This window comes from Ascaphus truei, chromosome 4 (assembly GCF_040206685.1).
Source record: "Ascaphus truei isolate aAscTru1 chromosome 4, aAscTru1.hap1, whole genome shotgun sequence".
Lineage (NCBI taxonomy): Eukaryota > Metazoa > Chordata > Amphibia > Anura > Ascaphidae > Ascaphus > Ascaphus truei.
In genome coordinates this window covers 243,640,321-243,657,635 of record NC_134486.1, presented here as the reverse complement: position 1 = coordinate 243,657,635, position 17,315 = coordinate 243,640,321, and the positions used below count along the sequence as shown (strand labels likewise).

Sequence of the window (17,315 nt, the reverse complement as noted above, 5' to 3'; positions counted from 1 at the left end):
ACAAATGAGACACGCAAAAGAAAGTTAGGGCAACAATTACTAATAACCAGCTTTTGGAAAAAGATTAAAACACAAAAACAAGAAAGTGCTCCACCATCACTCTTGCAATGTTTATCAACTGTTTCACAACTGCCACAGCCCACACCCAGTGCCCCTGAACTGCCACAGCCCACACCCAGTACCCCTGAACTGCCACAGCCCACACTTTGTGCCCCTGAAGTGCCACAGCCCACACCCAGTGCCCCTGAACTGCCACAGCCCACACCCAGTGCCCCTGAAGTGCAACAGCCCACACTCAGTGCCACTGAACTGCCACAGGCCAGTACAAGTGGTACAGTTAAGGCCAGAGTACTTGGCAGAAGGAAAAGGCAAACACAACAGCCAACAAGCAGGCCTGTGACTCGATCTCAAAAGGATAAACAAAAATAAATAATCACATTCACTAAATTTGTTGGTGTACTGGTGTTGTTTCCTGCAGACTATTTCATGCATAGTGTATGTCTGATCATGTACAGATGCTTGATAACAATCAAGTATGTCCTTGTACACATGAATGTTTATAAATGCTCACTGACTGAATGAAGGCATATTTTATAACATGAATATCTATTAATCATCAGTTGATTCATGCTACAACATTATTACACACTTGGCATGTTAATGGAAGATGACATTCACTTAGCTCTTGTTCAAGATGAGATGTATGTGGGTTATTTTGGTAATATAGATAGTCATTTCATGCTAATATTATTGACATACAACTTTAAGTAAGTACCCATATAACAGCATACATTTTAATGTTATGTTTTCTGGTGTCTTAACTCTGTAAGACATTACTTACCTTAATCTTCTTTCATAGTTCATAATGTTGGCATGTGATCATGTATGATTTTTGGTTACAATAACAGATCTGTAAACCTGTATGAATATATCTGTAGTCTCTCCGTATCTCTATCTATATATGTATACACACACACACACACACACACACACACACACACACACACACACACACACACACACACACACACACACACACACACACACACACACACACACACACACACACACACACACACACACACACACACTGTGTGTGTGTGTGTGTGTGTGTGTGTGTGTGTGTGTGTGTGTGTGTGTGTATTTATTAACTGATAAATAGAGATATATATATATCTCTCTGCCACTGTTGTCGGCAAACAGGCCTTGTGTTAATGAGATATAAATGTTAGGACTCTTGCTGTAATTATGGTATCAGTATGAGTGAGCCCCTAATTCACTCAGGTGTATTTAACTTTGAATATGATTACAATAAGGCCTGCTTACACACATCAATGCCTTTAGTTTAGCACTCTATATATAATATATATATATAATCAGAATGAACAGTACAGGCCTTCATGGCTGCAAAGAGGCCTTGTTTGCTGTTAAATACAACTTCTACACAGCTGACTCAATTAGGCCCTCAAACATACTCACCCAGTAATGTTATAAACTGTAATGAACTGTTAAGATTATTACAACAAGGCCTGTTTGCACACAACAAGGCCTTCAATGTAGCAATATCGATATCGATATCGATATAGTTATCGATATAGATATAGATATAGATATCGATATCGATATAGATATAGATATAGATATAGATATATATATATATATATATAGTTATACGTTACCGTTCCAAGGATTGGTAAACAAGAGACAGCACTCAATGTTGAAGATCAAAGTGTATTAGTGAAAGCAAAAATACATCCAGGACCGAAACGTTGGGTTTCTGGATGTATTTTTGCTTTCACTAATACACTTTGATCTTCAACATTGAGTGCTGTCTCTTGTTTACCAATCCTTGGAACGGTAACGTATAACTACATTCTCTATATGGGACGTGCACCTGTGGCTTAACAGCACCTATTGGAGTGCCAACTGCCTTATCTGACTATATATATATATATATATATATCTATATATAAATACAACAGCAGGCACTTCAAAGGCTCCAAGGTAACAGGTGCTTGTTCAAAAAATCAACAGTGAATCAGGTGTCCCACCAAGGAGACAAAAAACAGCACTCAAGATATAATGCAAAAAGAGTATTGAAAACAAAAAGCAGGCACAGATAAATCCAACGTTTCGGTCCTGTATAGGACCTTCCTCAGGGGCGTGCTGGAGAACCCTGCCCAAGGAAAATATATAAACCCATCACCCACCTGTGTGCATAATCAAAAACCAGCTGTTTGTAAATAAAAACGGGAGTGTTGTAGGCGTATGGGCGCCCCGTCATCTCTGCGCATCAGCCCGGCCTCACCGCTCCTCTGTTTACACTCTGCTGTCAGATGCCAGACACACCGCGCATGCGCGTCTATGGGTGGAGCCAGTGAGCACACCAGTCATTCTACGGCGTCCCCCGTTGCCATGCGACGCAACCGAAGCGTCTGTAACCATGGGAGTGAAAGCAGAAACAGACTGCAGCAGGAGCGCTGAGCCGTGCGCATTTGATGACGTCACCTCACCAACCGCTACAAATCCTGTAACCAACAAGACCCTATCTTTGTTCCAAACATCCCCAACCTTGCCCCCCCTCTCTACCAACTCCTTTTCCCCTTCCCCCCCCCCTCCCCCTCTTTCTCCTTCCCTTTCCCCTATTCTTTATGTCTGCTTTTTTCATTGCCTCCAGCATAACAGCAGTTACTGATCCTGGTAGCCTGTTATAGTGATGCTAGCACTCTTACGAGTGCTGCATAATTAACACTATTTTTCATTAATACTGTGCTTTTGGACTATACATTTTCAACCTTCCATGTGTTTTTAACATTGCACTTTCTTGTTGGTTACAGGATTTGTAGCGGTTGGTGAGGTGACGTCATCATATGTGCACGGCTCAGCGCTCCTGCTCCCTGCTGCAGTCTGCTTCTGCCAATTATTGTAACAAATTTCTTGTGGGAGAAAACCTAGGCGTATAACTGTTAGGTTGTATTATAACCTTGGAACAAACCGCCAAGATAACATGTAACTATTCACACATTCAGCAGACATCCGTATGCGTTCAACTTAGCCACTGTACACTTGAAGAGAGAAGAAATGGCAGAAGCTTCCACATTGCACAGCCATCCACGTAAATCATACAAATTTTTGATTTATGAAGCAATCGAGTCAACGCCAGAGAAAAGGGCAACCGTGGGGCAAATCTATGACTTGATCCAAAAGAAATATCCATACTACCAAAAACCTGACAAACAACGAAATTTTAAAACTTCTGTACGATTCACTTTATCCGCAAATGAATGTTTTGAGCGTGTCCATGATCGGCAAGATCAACGATATGGATGCTGGCACGTTGCGCCATCATTTAAACTTAACATGGAACATATCTTCAGTTAAATAGCATATTTTTGCCCAATACCAACCAGTTACATTGAAGCCACACAGACTGTCGCGTCTGCTGATATACCTGCACCCTCCATTCATCAAGACCAGATGCAAGATGGACATAACTACTATTATATGTATCAAAACTTATATGGCCAATACCAATGTGGATGTGAAAACAACCAACAACTGTACGTACCTCCGGACGTCTTGTTTGAAGAAGCCACTGCAGATCCATATGACGGCCTCATGGAGATGTGTGTGATTCAGGATTCAACGGTTACCTCAACCATGGATGATACTGTTGTGCCTTCCTGGAGCGAGCTGTTGCAGCCAAATCAGTTTTGACTTCTACAAGAATGGTAAATACAAATTTCGTTATGCCTTTACTCAAATTATATATGTGTACATTAATAATATACAGCATTTGTTAGCCAAATGAGTGGATACAGCTTAACATTGCAGACAGCTTTACATGTAGCGTGCACAAAGACATTATTTCCTATAACAATATACTACATGACGAACCATTACTACACATTGGTGACGGAGTCCTAAATCATAGATTATTATCGCTTTTAAAGTATCATTTCAACATGTTACACTAACTGTAACACACACACCTCATTGTTTAGCATTCAACATATAAAAACAAAGTGTCACCCACATATGACGTGGGAACGTGGTCATAGCCCAAGGCGTCCTTAAAAAGGTTACCGATGCAAGCCCCACCCCCAACCGATGTGCGCGCGTGAAACAGTATTGGCTGTGCCCGTAGCTTATTGTTACGGTCAGTGCAGTGTGTCATGCACGCGCGTCGGTGGGGCGGTGCGTGCACAGCGCTGGAGGCCATTGTTCATTCAGTGGGAGGGGTGTTTGTGTGCATTTCACGGTGCCTTCACATGACGTCACACGTATTTTGTTCGCTCATTGGCTGATCCTCCTTTTTGGCCGTGGGCACACGTCCGTTGAAAAAGTTTAGATATGTACGTGTGTAGATGTGAATTTGTTTCGCTTCCATATCATAACTTTCAGCCATGATATGCGTACTGCTAGCAGCACCATGGAGGGACAGCGTACACATCGTTTTGCGCATGCGCTAAGACTTAGTCCACACATTCGTGATGTGCGCGCGCAACAGACGTTGTGCGCGCATATTATTATGTATACAGGCACCGGAACAAACATATCAGTAGTAATGACAGCAACGTCATTTGAAACATAAGATAGTTCACTATCTGTAGTTTTATACTTGCTGTTTAAATATATACGTAACTTATGCGTGAATATCCACAATCATATAGAGATGTGTTAAGCGTTGTCATGCTGAAACATAGATAAATGTGGCATCTTTGAACAGTCCCTGCTCCAAAGAGCTTACAATCTAATTGGAGAGTTTGGGTGTAGGGGTGGCAATGGAGGGGGGAAAAGTATTAGTTCTGTTTTGGACATGTTAAGCTTCAGGTAATGGTGGGACATCCAGGAGCAGATTGCGAAAAGATAATTGGTGACAAGGGACAAGATAGAGGGGGAGAGATCTGTAGGAGAGGTAAATGTAGGTATCATCAGCATAGAGAGAATATTGAAAGCCAAAATATTGTATTAGTTCACCAAGAGTACAGGTTAGAGTGAGAATAGAATAGGGCCAAAGACAGAACCTTGTGGTACCACAACAGAAAGAGGTAGTGAAGAGGAAGAGACACCAGAGAGGGAAACACAGAAAGAGCGGTTTGATAGGAATGATGTGAATCAGGAGATGGCTGCGTCACAGGCCAATGGAGTGGCATGTGCAGGAGAAGGGGTTGATAACAGTGTCAGAGACAGCAGAGAGATCCAAGAGAATTAGTAAAGAGAAGTGACTGGGCATGATGAGTCCATGTTTAAATGAAGATATAAATGTGCCGGAGATGAGAGAAAGGTGAAAAAGTGACTTGGGATAGGGCTTAGGGCGCCAGAGAGGAGGATCAAGGAGAAAAGTTGTAGGGTGAGATAAGGAGAGAAGCACGAACACATCCTCAGTCATGGGAAAATAAGCAGACGGTGGAATCTGACATGAAATGCGGACCAACGAGAGGAAGGGGGGGGGTATGCCGGTACAAATTATCAGGGCCTGGCATTCCGGAATGGAGCCCGGGGCCCAACTGCATATACATCTACCGCACTCTTGTGCCTATAGGGCCTGATAGGAAGTGTCACGGTAGACCAGGTCTTTTATCATATTTATATTTTAGGGACCATTCAATAGGCAAAACAAGGCAGTGAAATAAAATGGGGTTTATTTGGATGAAACCTCGAAAATACAACAAAATACAGAAATATACACACTTACTGGGGTCTGGAGGTTGAGATCTAGCCTTTCCTAGGTGCAGAGTGCCCGCTTGCAAGTACTTACCCTAATCGGAACTTTGTTCCGGACGTCCTGGGCCGAGATTCAGCAGAATATCCTGACCGGGACCTAGTCCTGATAGTCCTGGAACTGTTTCTGGCAGGAACTCCTGACCATGACTGCTACATTCTCAAATGAGAACTTGGTTCTCGCGTCTGACTTAGTCTCTTCAGGGCAGACTTTCCTAGCTTCAAAATGAAGCCGGTTGCTCTGCTATTTGGAACAGAGCAACTTTGAAACCCATCCTAGCTTCATCGACTCAAGCCAGAAAATCGTCTGATTCTCTGACTGGGGCTTCTTTTTACATACCCTCCACTGATCTATATTCAGCATGGAGGGAGGAAGAGCGACCAATCAGAGCATGGGAATTCCTCCTCACCAGACAATAGATACAGGGGCTCGTCTGTGGGCTGATGTCAGGAGGCGTGTCAAGGCGGCTCAAAAAGCCGGGTGAGTGGGAAATATGATTTAGCCAATGGGAGAAGCGCCTACAAGTTGTATCTCCCCCAGCTAACTCATTGCCACCTGCTGGGCAGGCTTCACCAAGTCTGACAGATACAAAAGGGGTCCCCATTGGGTGCCCTTTGTACCCCAGACTTGGCAATTCACCCTTCCTCACCCACCAAACGGTCTTCTCACCTCTGGACATCCTCTCCTCTTGGAACTACGGACTCTATACAGACATGCCGATGTCTATGCTCAGGCCCTGGCTGACTGTATAGGGCCTTATAGTAAATGTCTAAAACATTACAAAGTACATTTTAATAAAGTTAACACATTGGGGACCTTATACTTATAAGGCAAATGGATTTGGGATATTTGGGCTTGAAATCCAGGAGTCTGGGGGACACTGGGTTGCCCCGGTATAATTCACCCCGCATACCAGCAAATCATGCCTGCGCGCCGGGGAGAATTAAAGGACTACCAGTAACTTTGGCCCCCGAACTCCTGCAAATAAAATAATTGCATTTCTACCCAAATATCCCCCCTAAAACTGACACACAAGAAATCTCACAGTTCTATGGCCAAGGGAGCATGAAAACAAAAAAGCACGGGTCACTTTTTTTTCTACATGTATTACCCCTGGTCCCTGGCTTAAGGTGCTTATGAAGCTACCAGGGACCCCAAGGTTTCAGGGGTAACCAGAGGGCTTAACATTTATTATATAGCCTTAACGTCACACCTCCCCCTTCTAGACAAAGGAGTGAGCCGCACGTGCAGGTGATCCTGGGTTAGTGTGGAGTTAAGGATTAACCCCTCGCGTGCTCTTCATGACGCGGCGCCGATGCATAGTTTCCTGAGGGCACGATGCGGCACCGTGTCGTCACGGGACGTGATGTGGGGGCGTGGCCTCAGCCCGAACCTGGAGGTATCCCTTTGTCTGACGGTGCGGCGCCTGTGGGTAGCTTCCTTGGTCTGTGGCATGTCACCCTTGTCGTAATGGGACCTGTCACGGGGCGGGACCTAGCGCCGATCCTCACATAGGTGCACTGGGGATTTGGTATAAAGTCCCTCATGACTCTGGCTTCATTGCACAGCCCCTGGAGAAGATCCTTCTGCGGGATCGAAACTTCGGTGTCTGTGTCTATTCTAAGTATAGTGATTTAAAGTGAATTAAGGCGCAAACAACTCAAATAATGTGAACGATTACAAGTGCAACTAATTCGTGCAATATACCATATGTGCCAAATAATATTCAAATAAGTTATAACCCTGCTCAAACCCTCTGGTGGGACCTGTTTCACGGGTTCCAATATGTCTGATTAGATCTCATACAATCCAGGAGGAGCGTATAAGGGAAATGGAAAAGAAGAAAACAGTGCAAATTTAAGTGTAGATGTATTAACAATAGGTGAGATATTGATAGAAGTCTTGGCTCTATGGTGTTCCTACTTACAAGATGATAGAGATAAAAAAGCCTTTTGCAGATTGGGCTGCAGCCCCCGTGATGATAATGGTGTGTGGTTCTCCCTCCAGGCTTTGACCCTCAGTAGGGCGGAACGGTATGCAAAGGAATGGGAAAAGCACTACATAGCGCGATCATGTGGGTAATGTACTTTATATAAAAAACAAATATAAACAAATATAAAATGTGCACTTACAATGTGCTAGATAAAAACAGGCATGTTACACAAACATAGTGTGTTGTGGATCAGTCACCACTCTCACCGCCTTCCCCTGGATCATCCATGTGTCCTCCGTCTGCAGTGTTAAGTCGCAGCTTCCTTGTCAGCTTTGCATCCCGGTAGGCGTCTGACATCACGGCTCTGAGGTGCGGCAAGAACTACGGGTCCTCCACTGGTTCAAGAATCTTCACTCAACGCGTTTCGCCAGCCCACAAATTGTGACTGCTTCCGGCTTCGTCAGGAGTGTCCCTCATGGCTCTGGCTTCATTGCACAGCCCCTGAAGAAGATCCTTCTGCGGGATCGAAACTTCGGTGTCTGTGTCTATTCTAATACACTTTTTGAACAATATCTACTGAGTGCTGTCTCTTCCTTGCCGTTCTTCCAGATGGTAACGTATTGTCTGCATTATTTATGGGACTAGCACCAGGCCTCTTGGATTGTTACTACTGGAGTGCTTGCTTTCGACACACACACACACACACACACACACACACACACACACACACACACACACACACACACACACACACACACACACACACACACACACACACACACACACACACACACACACACACACACACACACACACACACACACACACACACACACACATCATATAAAAATATTACTTGTGAGGACATTCACATGTTTTAGACAGGTCTGCAACCCTGCTTTTCACCATTATCACACAGCATACAGTGCTTCCACTGCAGCAGGGGATTCTGGGAAATGACATGCAAATGAGCACACTGTGCCACCACAAGTCCATTATTATATGGAGTCCTTAAACCATGCTCTCTGTTTCAAACACAGCTTTTAAACATAGCCTGGGATGGCATGCAAAGCCAATCAACCAATCACAGACAGATTTAGGTTATGGTGGGTGAAAAGGTGACTAAAAATCCTCCACCGTATAGAATATACTGTAGGATATAAAGATATTACTTGTGAGCATATTCACAAGTCTTAGACAGGTCTGCAACCCTGCTTTTCGCCATTATCACCTAGCATACAGTGCTTCCACTGCAGCAAGGAATTCTGGGAAATAAATATAGTACATATAATGTGGTGGGTTCTGGGTTTAGAGCTTGCTGGTATTGTGTATTTATTAATTTTACATTTCAACTGGTATTCGTTGTTTATAGGTTAGTGCCGCTCCTCCCAGGGTTTAATCTCACCCCACCCCACTTTTTAAGTAGCAGGGTTTTCCATATTCCTGTGCAGGACAGGTACATTGTGGCCATTCTCCCTAAAGCAGAGGTAAATGAGAATTTTCACATGTAGTGTTAGGACCTGCATACTGGTCATGCTGTGAAGTGGCTGCAGGCTTATAACGCTTTGGCTAAAGTATTTAACTAAATTACCCTGACTCATGAGAATACTAATATTGAAGTCTTTAACTATGTATTTTGTCACATTGGATGTAGCATTGGGTATTTTTTGTCTTTTGTTCTATATAAGTGTGGCTGTAGGACGTTTTCATCACCGGAAGAATTCTTACTAAGTAAATATGACCAATGGGCTGTAAGATGTGTTTCAGTGCTGGAAGGTCTTACAGCATAGCGCCACTTGTAGTAATATGGCCCATAAAGTTGTCGGATTTTAGTATGGCAAAAGCAGGAGAGGTACTGTAGATATAATAGTACTACCCTCCAATCATACGACCTACTACCAATTTCAAAATGGTTAACTGTGTACCACTGCTACATAATTGTAACAATGTCCTTAAATACGTATTTATAGAATGTCATAATTAATGTGTTACTTGGTATACTTAATTTAATAAGTTAGCCACAATTAACAACTGTTTGCATGGGTTAGTGTTCAGATGAGAAGAAAAACAAAAGCATGTGGGCCATTCTTTCACATACCAACTATATTATGATGTGAGTCAAAGCATTAGTACCACATCTTAGAATACCAGCTGGGAGGTCATTCAACATTTGACATTCACTCTAAGAAAAGGCAGCATTTTAACTTCTGGGACTACAGAAATCAGCAAAGAAAAGGAACAACATTAATATCTGAAGACTAATAAAATGATACACAGGGGGTCGTATAGCTAAGCTGCCTATAAGAAAACACAAGGGCTCGTGCTTTCAGCACTAGATTTAGTTTACAGACTTGGTAATTACATCTTAATGCATAAGGGATTTCATTTTGTTTTATTCTTCATGGGAAAAATACATATTTTATTGCATTGACTTGGCTGTCAGTTGTATATATAGCTCTGTGTGAATCAAGCAACACCAAAGGACTTGTGCATCAACATATGGCTTGTTTGGGAAGTATGAGTCATAAATGGAACCACATGCAAACATTTTAAGAAGGTAGCCACTGTCCCTGGGCAGATGATGTGAGCATTTCTTTGCTGCTGTTTCCAGCTCGTCTTAAAAAATATACGCATACATTTTATTAAACTGTTTTTCCGATACAGAATTACAGTTTTTATGGGCTGTGGATGCCACCAGTCACAGATGGGTTTTTTTTTTTTTCATCCCTTCAAACATTTATTATAATCTCCCATTTATCTTAAAATTAACATTACTTACAGAGCTTTAGCAGAGGAGGATAGGAAATCCACTATGAAAATGACCATAGAAATTACATAATGAAATCCACAATCCATCCCACAGAACTAATTGTTTATTGCACTTCTACTCTGTCATCAGGTCTGTCAAGTTTTGAAAGCATCATTGTAAAGAGTAAGGAATGTCAGGTTTGGCTAAGTGCGGTTCCAATAACATGGTGGCATATAAAGTAGACTTTGGATTATTATTTATTTCCAGGGGAGGAGGGAGCATTTTTCGTTGAACATTCCTGTCCTGAAGATGAACATAAGCATAAGGTAAATCTGATAAAGATAATGTCCTACCAAATGTTTGCAACTTCTTAGCTATCCCCAAACATATAAATGTTGTCTATCAATAAATGCATCTGCTGCTTTTTCCAATCTGATTGTATTCTATCACAGCAGCCGCACAACACCACAGGTCTTGCAATGCTGTTCAAGCAGACATAATTACATATAATTCTATAATATAGAAGAAGCAACAGCAGTGTGCAGCCTTACAATATTAGTTATAAAAAACTAAAGCACTGTAGTGGAAGTAATTCTTAAACAGGTATCATTTATATCCATACACAAAGCATCCAGGCCGGCCCGACAAGGCTTTGGCCCATAGAGCAAAAGTTGTGCCATTCTGGGGCAAAAGTCACCAGTCACAATATGAAGCAATATTTTTGACGCAAGAATGGCACCACCGTTGCCTTGATACATAGGCCTCATTGTGTTTTGGTGTTCCTAGGAAAAGAACCTCTTAAGTCTGGAAATATGTGAAGATACTCTGCATCAATTTCTCCCAAGCTAATTTTTTGGGAATAATAAAGTTTTCAAGGCCATATCCAGGGTAAGAAGACATGTCCTATTAACATGTCGCAAGGTCAGGAGAGTGGGACTTTGATGGCTGGTGGCACAGGACAATGAAGGAGGAAAAGAAAAGGCTTTGACTTATTGACTCAAATGAGTCTCCAATGAATGTTTCAAAAAGCACACCAGAAACCACACTGAAATCAATGATGTTAAGAAAAGCAATATAACAAATGTAAAAATAACATTACGTTTCCTTACTCCAACACCCTGCAGAGCAGATAAATTATTCAGTGATCAATTGATGCAATAATGTACAAACACAGAAACACTCAGTGATGTGTTTGTATAGATGTATTGAAAATTATTATTATACCTGCATTTCCAATGCATCCATCCCCTCTCCTGAAAATACACATGCTGCAGAGTACAGTATAATTACACTTTATACCCCCATCCACTTACAAACCTCCATTCCCCTTAATCTTTAATGTAAAATTGCCCAGCCCCCCAACTCCACCCATAGAGCCTTGTCAGGTTATCCTGGTGATTTTGTGCATTGCTTACAGATGCAGCGGCCATTATCCAATCATGTCTGGGAGCTGTTTTCGTAAAGTCTGCTGTATTCCACGCCGGATTCACTCGTTATTCTTACGTGAACGCAGCCAATCACACCAATCACACCTGTGTTTACCGTTGTTGATTTCTTTGAATTACCTGGGTTCTGATTTGTTTGGGTGCAGTTCTTCTCGTATCCGCCAGATGGCAAAAATGAATTCCCTTTACACTATCCAGTGGATAGTACAATTATGTACTGTAGTCAATTTGCAGGTGTTTAAAAACCAGATAAAAACACACCACAGTGATCCATTGTAAATTGACCTTGGTCGCTGAAGATACTATCAAATGTAGGCGTTTTCATAATTTAAGTATCTAAACACAATGTTTTTTATATTATTCTCAATTGCTATGCCCGCAAAATTGTTGAATAGACATACACATTCTACGTCATGTCAAGTCCTTATACTAAACCGAACTGTAGTTATGCATTTTTAATATTTTCTGCAATTAATGCTGGAACAGATAAGAAGGCGACTTTAGCCGAGATCTATGATTATATCATTGAGAACTACGATTTTTTCAAATTTTCACTAAACCATTGTGTGTGGAAGCATTCAATCAGGCAAACTTTAACTAATGAGGATTGCTTTTTTTGCACAGCCCCTCCTCCAGGAAGTACAAGGGGTTATTGGTCTGTGATCCCAGCTTTTACCGTTATGTTTTCTCATGGCGACTTCGAAAGGAGAAAGGTCGGGTTTAATCCATTAAAGATTTGTTTTTCCCGACCCTGCAATGTACCAACACCGGCTTGCCAATATGATTGCAATAACAGGCCGACCGTCACTGAAAACCTGGTGAACCGCAATCCTTGCTACCTGGCCCCGCCTGATTACCAGCTTCAGCAGGCACCTGACAACTGTAATGCTGACTATATGAGTGACCCCATCTTGTACGCACAATAAACCTCTGACATTGGCTCATCTCCACCTGGTTGGCAAAGTTTATGATGAAGGTAAATATAATGTAATATACAGAATTAACTTTAATTTACAATTACACTACAGTAGTGTATGCCTGCCATATCAATGCTTGTACTGTACACATGCACACTAGAGCGCGACTTGACGCATGCGCACTACGGGAAATAATAGCAAAAAAATTTTTTAGAAAAGAAACTTAGAAATCGAGTGTCAAAAAAAAAGGATGAACTTCGATGGAACTCTAAAATCGCTTTTTAAAACGTTGCCATTTTTTACTTTTATTCAGTCAGTATTATCACCTTCACGCTTTTAAAACTTTGCCACGCTATTATTTTGGACAACACACTATGCACTGTACAGTAATGCAGTATGTGATCAATTCAATTACATGTCATAACCTGTACTAAAATTTTACAACGAGATGTTTCTTGCTTTTTTTTCATTTCCTGGTTAATGTAAAACATTATGTTATGCATTTTGTTTATATTTAACCAATTGTAACAGTTATAACATTTCCATTTCCTGATTCCACATGCATGCGCATTGTGTATCGGACTTAGAATTACAACGGGGAAAAAAATGAAAGTGACAATTTAATTTTTTTTTGAGAAGGAGAGAATAATTGTGAGCTTTAAACAAAACCTTATATGATGCAATGTTTTCATAGTCAATCAATTTTTACATTGTTAAAAGCACTACCCGGAAGCGCTGGTGCGGTGGATAGAACGAGAGACCAGCCGTCGCGAGGACCGCGGGACACGGCCGTTCCCCAGTGAGCCGCAAGTGGCTGGACACTGCTCACCTTCACCGGGGACATTTAAAGGACTCCCTACTTACCCATTCGAAATCTGGGACTTACTCACCAGCTCCAGTCCCAGTAGATGACAACTGATCTGGTCCACAGTGTGGTGCATGGTCCCTGCTGATGACATCTGATCCGGGTCGCATTGCTGGTGGATGGGTAACTTACCCCAAAAGGCTTTATTGATTTTTATTGATGTACGCACAATAATTACCTTATTAATTTACTGTTTTAATATACCTTTAATGCACTATAAGCGTTGTGCGCTGTGTTTTTTGTGTATTTGTATAACTTACCGTGCCTGTAAACTATAATTAATATTTAGAAATAATAGATAATACACACGTGTATAATACAAATACTGTACATTATGTATACTGTATAATATATACAAAGTGGAGAGTAAGCGCAGATATAAAATGGTTAACGTTCAATTACCTTTAATATACTGTTGTCAGGGTCGCCTAGACCTCCTGCCTAGCCATAGCTTCCTTGTCCACTGGGTGTGCTGCTGCTTTCTGTTGGCTCTGGGTTCTCTGTCTGTCTGTCTGTCTTCTTGTTGCTCCTGTCTCTGTCCTTTATAGCTTGCTTCCTGTCTGTTGCTTTTGCCTTTGCTTCAAGTCAGACTCCTATGCACATGCCTGTCTTTGATTCCTGATCTGTTCCTGTACCTGTATTTGTAGTCTGTTCACAGTAAAGGCCCTTGCTAGTAATCTGGCTTGTCCCTGTTTTCATAGTCAATCAATTTTTACATTGTTAAAAGCACACCATTTTATTTTATCAATGATGTTGCATTTTGCAGTATAATTAGACTTTGCACGTGTAATTAATTCTGGTAAGAAACCCCCAAAGTAAATAAATATTAATTTTAAAAAATTGGGGGGGGGAGGGGATTCTATTCAATACCTTCATCTTTTGCTAGGCATGACTGAAACATGGTCTCCCTGGGAGTGATACCTTTTTATTACATTTTAAAATAGTTCCAACAGTTGTTTATTAATCCTTCATGATTATCCGTGCAGTACTCTGACAGACCAATTCAGTTGCATCTCACCCCCTCCCCCACAAGGCAAAGGCATGTGACTAGCTACAGTATCAACACCTCCCATGGGCCATGAGAACACAAAGACAACAGTTTCATGATTTGACTGCTGGTAGAGAAATTTCCATTTCCTGGTTCCACGCGCACGCGCATTATGAATAGAAATTAGAAATCCAATGGAAACAATTTACTAATTTAAAGGGACATTCTTTTTTTTTTCTTGAGGAGAGTGAGCTTTATACAAAACCGTATACAGTATGATGTTACTGTATGTTTTCACATTCAATCAATTTTTACATTGTTAAAATCACAACATTTTTATTATATCAATGATGTTGCATTTTGCAGTATAATTAGATTTTGCATGCGTAATTAATTTGGGTAAGAAACCCCAAAAATAAATATTCATAACTTTTACTCTTTATTTATTATTTATTATTCAATACCTATATCTTTTCCTAGGCTTGGTCTGCATTTCATACTGTTTATGGAAATATCATACACACACAAACATGTTCTCAAGGGAGTGATAACTTTTATTCAATTTTAAAACAGTCCAAATGATTTTATTCTACTGTAATCCCACACGCTTATTCAAGCATTATACCAAGAAGAAACAACTTAGTTGCACTTTCCCCCCCTCCCACCACCCTCACAATGCCAAGTAAAACGCATTAAAATTGTTATCAACACCTCCCCCGGGCCATGGGAGCTTCCTTAAAAAAAGAAAGTCACATTATGTTTGAGCCTTGGGTTCTTGGCTGAGTAATTACTTTGCCTGGTTTCACTCACATGCGCATGGGTGATAAGTCCTGCATTGTGATTTGTCTCGAATGACTTCACTGCCAATGTGAATTTCAAATCAGAAAAAAAGGTTTAATAAATGAGTGATTTTAAGAAAACATTATGTGATGCATTTTTTAAATATTTGATCATTTTTTAGATCATAAAATCACTACTTTTTTATTTCTCTATGAGGTGGCATTCAGTACCCTGTACTGTAAAAAAAAAATTGGAGAGGGGGGGGGGGTATTCTATTCAATACCTTAACTTTTGCTAGGTGTGGTCTGCTTTTCATACTGTTTATGGAAATATCACACACAAACATGTTCTCAAGGGAGTGATAACTTATTATACCATATTTCCTCGATTATAAGTCGCAATCGATTGTAAGACACACCATTGATTTGGGCCTTACCATCGAGGAAAATTACTTTTTCACTTTTTCACTTACCATGATTCATGAGAGGTCCCATGTGTAAGAAATCGGGGAGCACATCCACCGCGGCATACTCCTTCATTACCTGCTGCTTCACAGCCTCCCGCGCACCTTACTGTAAGGAATCAGGGAGCGTGTCCCCCGAGGCGTGCTCCCTCACCTGCCACTTCACAGCCTCCCACGCACCTTACAGAGCGCGCGCACCCACAGAGGGTTTTCAAGGTCCCGCTTGCGTCACACATCCACCCCGCGCACACTTGTGATGCGCGTGCATCGCTCCCCAGCTGCGTGTCAATACTCATTATCTGGCTCACTTGTCTCCTGCACCTCACAGCCTATCCCTGCCTACGCAGAGGCCAGTCCTCCGCTCTACCCACCTGTCTCATTGGACTCTCACACACATATATGCTCAGCGCTCTTACTCCTTCTTACTGTCCTTGTCTATTTTCCCGCCCATAGCTCCAATAGGTTCTGTGAACGTAATTGTAATTTAATTTAGTAGCACCTTTCACCTAATTTAGTAGCACCTTTCCCCCCCTACCCTGGCTCACCATCCTCACTATAGGACATTCACACACAAAGACACATACAGTACAGTAATGTTTCAGGCTTTGGCTATTGTGGTTTTTAATTCCATGGGGTTTAGCTGAATCACCTCACCTGGTGTAAACGACCGTGGATTTATTTTGTCATTGATAGAGCGGGGATTAGGATAAACTATTGACTGTTATTATGCACACAGTACAATAAGCTTGGACATTCCACCCCCCCATCCACCTTCCAGTACTGCAGCATCTCCTGTGAAAGTTAAAAAGAGCTGCAAGATTAGTGAATTGAAGGCCTTGACTGTTTAACACAATTGACAGCCACACAAAACAAATGAACTATAACTTACCGTGACAAAGGTGAAAAGGAAGTGCGCAACTATTAAACAATACCACACACGTGAAGTGATAATACAGTGATAATAAAGATATATTACGTGACCTATTAATCAGATTGGAGCGTCTGCAGCTGTGGTACCGGGGATGGCTCAGAGCACCCCCTAGAACGTCAGACAAATCCACAAAAAACACAGCGCACAACACTCATAGTGCATTAAAGGTATATTATAACAGTAAATTAATAAGGTAATTATTGTGCGTACATCAATAAAAATCAATAAAGCATTTTGGAGTAAGTTACCCATCCACCAGCAATGCGACCCGGATCAGATGTCATCAGCAGGGACCATGCACCACACTGTGGACCGGATCAGTTGTCATCTACTGGGACTGGAGCTGGTGAGTAAGTCCCAGATTTCGAATGGGTAAGTAGGGAGTCCTTTAAATGTCCCCGGTGAAGGTGAGCAGTGTCCAGCCACTTGCGGCTCACTGGGGAACGGCCGTGTCCCGTGGTCCTCGCGACGGCTGGTCTCTCTCCTTCTATCCACCGCACCAGCGCTTCCGGGTAGTGA

The 17,315-nt window shown here is 41.7% G+C and overlaps 1 long non-coding RNA gene across 1 annotated transcript in view; it reads right to left on the bottom strand.

The window, feature by feature from the left end:
- The window catches only part of LOC142492061 (uncharacterized), a 57,164-nt gene that overhangs the window by 230 nt on the left and 39,619 nt on the right, over positions 1 to 17,315 (bottom strand). Inside the window, exon 3 of the long non-coding RNA XR_012800706.1 lies at positions 3,569 to 3,720. This is a non-coding gene — a long non-coding RNA (uncharacterized LOC142492061). The remainder of the gene's footprint in view (positions 1 to 3,568; positions 3,721 to 17,315) is intronic.